Consider the following 6,000-nt stretch of genomic DNA (forward strand, 5'->3'; position numbering starts at 1 on the left):
AAAATATAAAACAAACAATCATAATAGTAATGCCTAATGAATGCACTGCTCTCTAAAACTCTCTTTCAAAGGTTTTCCCAAACAGATCACAAAAGTGATCCTAAAATCCTAATTACAAATACTTTATCATATTCTCTCTAACTTACAATACCAATAATCCCTTAGCCTTTTAGAGGTTAAAAACATATGCAAATCACATTACTTATCCATTATTTTAACACATAAAAAATAATAATAATAATAATAAAATCAGATAAGCCAATTGGGCTTCTAGAGAAAGCCGATCTTGAAGTATTATAGAGAATATGTGTTCAAAGATCCTATGTATAAATCAGTAAATATCCATTATTAGTATAAATAAGTCTGTAAGTGAGTTACTGGGTATGATTAGTTCACACAAAATATCTAACAATTTTATGAAGCATTTCTTGGCAAAAGTGCTACAAAAATAAGTGATTATAAAAAATTTACACCTAAAGACACCTTTAGTTTAATTACTAAATAAATCCTAAATAAATTTATTGAAGTCAATTTAAGTTATTTGTATTAATTGTTCTGATGTATAAATTATTAAAATAATTACAAAATATATTGGTAAGAGTACAAATGTGCCAACACAATAAATTAACGGACTAGCACTAGCATAATATGATAAATAAATAGATCCATACAAACATGATAAGAACACAAATAGACCAATTTATTAACGGATAATACGATATGATCTCTCAGTCTCTGCATATTATTAATTTACCAAATCACCCTTTTCTTTAAAAAAAATGCCAGTTTTATTTTTCTGTCTTTTATCTCTCTCTTCTATACAAAATTGGGAACTATTTTAACTTAGATTCATCCAAAAATCTACAACCTACTTTGCAAAATCTTCATTTGAAGCATCATATCTTCCTTTGGGTCTCCTTATTTAATCTTATGAAGACACTATCCACTCTTCTATTTGCAATAAACTTCAATAGAATTAAAAATATTAAAAATAGTGATGCCTGAATCTAAGCCAATTTTTACATCTATGTTTTTTTGTTGATGTACATATATAAGCTTTTGTATCATTTGTGATTTTGTTTCTTATATTTTAAAAGCCATGGGCCCCTCATATAAAAGAGAAAGAAGGAGATGGGTGCAATGTCTTCTAGAGGGTTGTGGAGAAATAAAGAAAGGAGAAAAAGTTAATTTTACAGTGCAACTAACACTTCTCTTTCATATGTTGATTAAAACCTAAGGGTACCTTTTACAAAAAAAAATTTGAAACACAAGAGAAAATATATGCAATAACAAAAAGTTAGGGTATATGTGAAGATATTTTAAACTAGAGGGGGTGTTTGCATGATTTGAAAAATTATTTAATATGATGTAAAAACATGACAAATACATGGGACAGGTATCACCATCATAAAACATTAGGACCTTTTTTTCTTTTATTCTCAGCAAAAAAAAAAAAAAAAAAGTAAAATAAACATTATCACGTTTTTAAATTTAAAATTGCCTATATCCAAAAAATAAATAAATTATCAAAACGCAAAAAATAATTAAAAATAAATAGTTATTTTTTGTAAGGAAATTCTAAACTATTTAAAATTGTTTAATAAAGTTTAAAATTGTTTCTTTTATAAATATGTAACATATTGTTATAATATAAAATTTTATTCATTATTTAGTAAGTATTTAATATTTTAAGTGTTTATTTCAAAGGAGATAATATCATTTAAAGCCTTTAAAATTTACCCTTATTTTAAATTATATCTAGATGTCTGAAAGATTTCAAAAACATCCTCTCGATTAGCCAATATTTGATAGATTTAAATGGGAAATGATAAATTATAATTGAACATTTTAAAAAATTTGAAAGAGCTAAAATTATTGCATTATGCATTGATAAACGTATAATATCAATAAAAATAGGAAAAAAAAACAATATATTTCAACTAAATAAATAATTAATTATATATTATAAAATGAAAAAAGAAAAAACTTTTGGAACAAATCCGTTAATTAATTATATATTATAAAATGAAAAAAGAAAAAACTTTTGGAACAAATCCGTTGCTTGCTGCATTCTTGTTTACAGGGAGGAATTTCTTCTTCTTCCTCTAAAGAAAGAATAAAAAATGTTCACTTTATTATTGTGTTCTTCTTCCTTTAAAAAAGAAAAAACATATCCCTTATTGCATTTACGATCAAGTCCAAATCTTTTGAGTCGACCTAGTCATAAAGCGAGTCAAGACGTAGGAATCTCACCCACCAAGTTACAGTCTATAAGCCACAAGCATAACACGTACAGACTCATTAAGTTCCGAGTTGCCCAACTCTGGCAGTATCTTGAGAATTGTGTCCCAATGAAAAATAAAGATAATAAACAGTGGTTGATAAGTGTTCTTCATCCATCTTTGGAAGAACTTCACCATTTACATATCAAATACAATTATAAAATAAATAAATAAATCAAATATAAAAGTAATTTTAAACTTAAAATTTTGGATGGATGCTTGATTGTTGCCAGCGAGTTTGAAATGGATTTTTGATTCTATCATATTAATATATCTCTAGTATTTACTATTTAATATTATTGTACTCCACAATGTTAGAAAAAGAAAAAAAAAATTATGTTATTTTATAAGCATAATCTTTGGAATATTTATATATATATATATATATTATGAGGTCGATGTCGTGAACAAGATATTTAACGAAGAGTTTGTTTTATCCATTAAATGTTTAGATCTAATGGTATACAAGTCATTAGAAAAACCATCTATAATTTTTTAATATTTATCATCAATCACTAAATGTATCCAATTAAAAATTAAGATGATTTGTCAAATATCTTGATACATTAAATGCTTCCCTGTATATATATATATATATACAAATATATGGGAAATTTTCATTTGAATCCCTTCAGAAAATCATAGTCAAAACTCATTTATTAGTTTTTTTTTTTTAATTAAGTTTTTACATTCAAAAATTATAAAAATAATTACGATAATACTGAAAAGATCTAATTAAATTTACTCATATATATATATATATATATATATATATAGGTTCTATACTCTTCAATATATATATATAGATAATACTGCAATTACAATGATTTTTACCTTTTTTTTATGAAATATTTTTGAAAAAAATTTATCTTGGTATTTATGTTCTATATATGTTATTTGATATGAAATATACTAGCATATAATAATATTGATAAAAATAAATAAATAAACTTTTGCACAACCTAAAAATCCTGGCTCCACTTTGGTGATGGTTCGAGTTCGTTGATGGATTTGAATCTTTTGCATTTTTATAGGAATGAAAAATCTAGATTTGGATCAATTATTTTATGCCATCCATGCAGAAAAGAGTCGATGATTAAAGTTGTGCCATAGCAAAGGTTTTAAATCGGAAAGTATTATAACAGCATTAAATTAATTTTTTTTTTTTTTTCCTTTTGTGCACCAAATAATGATTTTTCAACTGGAAAACATTGAAAATATAATTTTTCTTCAACCTTTAATAAATTTTTTAAATAATAAAATGTAATTCAACAAAAAGTTATAATCCTAATAATAAAATTTGAAATGATTTTTTGTTTTTCTCAACATCGAAATTTTTAAATATTTACGGCCCATCTGCTATTGGTTTCTAAAACCATTCTTATAAATCAATTTTCTAAAATTAAAATGGTAGCCCCGTTTGATAATAAATATGTTTTTTATTTATTTTATTTTTGTTTATTTCTTCTAGATTGTGTGTAATTTGCTTGCTTATTTAATTTATTAATTCTAATTAATAATAATTAGAGTTTATTATACTTATCAATTAACTATAAATATTAAGAAGGAAAAAAAAAACAAAAACAAAAACTAAAATTAAAAACCACACAATTTTAAGTTGTGTTTCATTTTTTGATTATGGTTTTTTTTATTACATTTATAGTTAAAAGAAATGTCTAACTAACATCAACAAATATTTACAAACTACTGAATTAAATAAACTACATGCAATTTGGAAGAAAAACAAAAACAAAAATAAAAAAATGAACTTGTTATGAAATAGGACCTTAATTTTTTATTTTTAAAATTTAAAACCATGTCCTACAATATATTTAAAAATATTTTATAAAAATAAAAATGGTAAAATCATTTTTTTAGAATTTAAAAACATGTCTAATAATATATTTGAAAATATTTTATAAAAAATGAAATGGTAAAATTATTTTTTTTTTAGATGTTAAATATAATACACATTTATAAGGGAAAAAAAATTATATTGAAAATGATAAATATTATCCATATTTGTATGTGATATATATTAAATATGGTATACATCTATTAAATACAAATATTTTTTTAATTTAAAATGATAATATTATCAATTCCCTTCAATATTCGTGTTTCTAAAATTTTCCAAATACATGTAAAAACATTTTCTTAATTTACCAATATTTTAGAAAATGTTTCCAATTTTTTTCAAATTTTGCATTTCAAAAATAGCTTTCAAACACATTTTTTTTATCTTTTTCAATTTATAAAATGAAAAACTGTTTTGGAAAACAATACTAAAGAAACCCTTAATATTTTTCTTCTCAAATATTATATCTTTTGGCACCAAAAAAAAAAAAAAAAAAAGTTAAATATACCTATATATATACATCAAATAAATTAGAAAAAAGTGGAATTGTATCACCCCAATGAAATGTGGTTGTATATTTGTCATTTTACTTGGTTGAAGTGAGATTATTTTTATTTTTTCAGTCAATTTCAATGTGTAACAGATTAAAGTTCATCCACTTGGCAATGACGCTATTATTTAACTATCCTTTTTCTAGATGACATCTTTATTTTAATTATCATTGTACATAAACTATAGATTTGATTATTAGATCACAAATTTTGATGAAGAAAATTTGTTAAATTTAAATAACAAATGGCTCAAAGAAAATCTTCATATTAAAATTTAAAAGTTAAAAAAAAAAATTATGTTTACAATGATTTTTCATTCAAATATGCGTTTGGTATATAGAATGACCATTATTTTAAAAATATAAATAGTTATTTATGAGGGTAGAAAATGAAAAAAAGAATGATAATTCCTATTTTAGCTTTCATAAATATTTTTTTTAAAAAAAATCAAATTTGATAAAAAGTAATTAAAAATTAAATTTTATATTTATTTATATATTTTAGTATGTGATAATAAATATAAATTTAAATATGATAAAGACATTTTAAAATTTTTCAAAATTAAAACATACAAATAGGAATTCTCATGTTTAAAAAAAAAATAAAAATTTATTTCTTCAAATGGAGATATGTAACAGCTATTTTCAAATTCAAATTCAAAAACTTACCAAATATAAAAATAAAAATAAAAACAAAATCTATAAAATAAATATTCTATTTCTATATTTATTCTATAAACTAACCATGCTCTTAAGGAATTTTTAAATAAAAAAATTGTGTTAACAATAATTTTTCATTTAAATATCATAGAATTTGAAGGATCTTCTACATTTTTATTACGGTTAAATCACTAATAAAAAATTTAAATAATGTAATTTTATTGTAAAAAAATTATAATTATGAATTAAAAAAAAAAGGCAAACTTCATTTTTATTATAATTATTTCACTTAAACTGCATGGTCTTGAGAGATTTACCTTTCCTTCATTTTCTCTCTAATATATTTTATCAGTTAATTTTAATAATCAAAAAACCTATTTTAACAAATATAGAAAGTTAAAAAACAAATTAATGATCAATTTTAAAAAAAGGTGATATTTAAATGAAATAATGCCAAAACCCATCGAATGTAAATGAAATTCGCCCTGTATGTTAAAAGTGGGCCCTCTAAAATCTAGGGACGTATGCACAGATTTACTTGCCTAGGCCCTAATCCAGCACTGATATCAAGTATAATTTCTTAGTTTCTTGTCATGGATCTAAATCATTTATGACTAATTCCTCCACTTTTAGATACAAAAATGACCAGC

The sequence above is a fragment of the Ziziphus jujuba genome, chromosome 1, assembly GCF_031755915.1.
Source record: "Ziziphus jujuba cultivar Dongzao chromosome 1, ASM3175591v1".
Lineage (NCBI taxonomy): Eukaryota > Viridiplantae > Streptophyta > Magnoliopsida > Rosales > Rhamnaceae > Ziziphus > Ziziphus jujuba.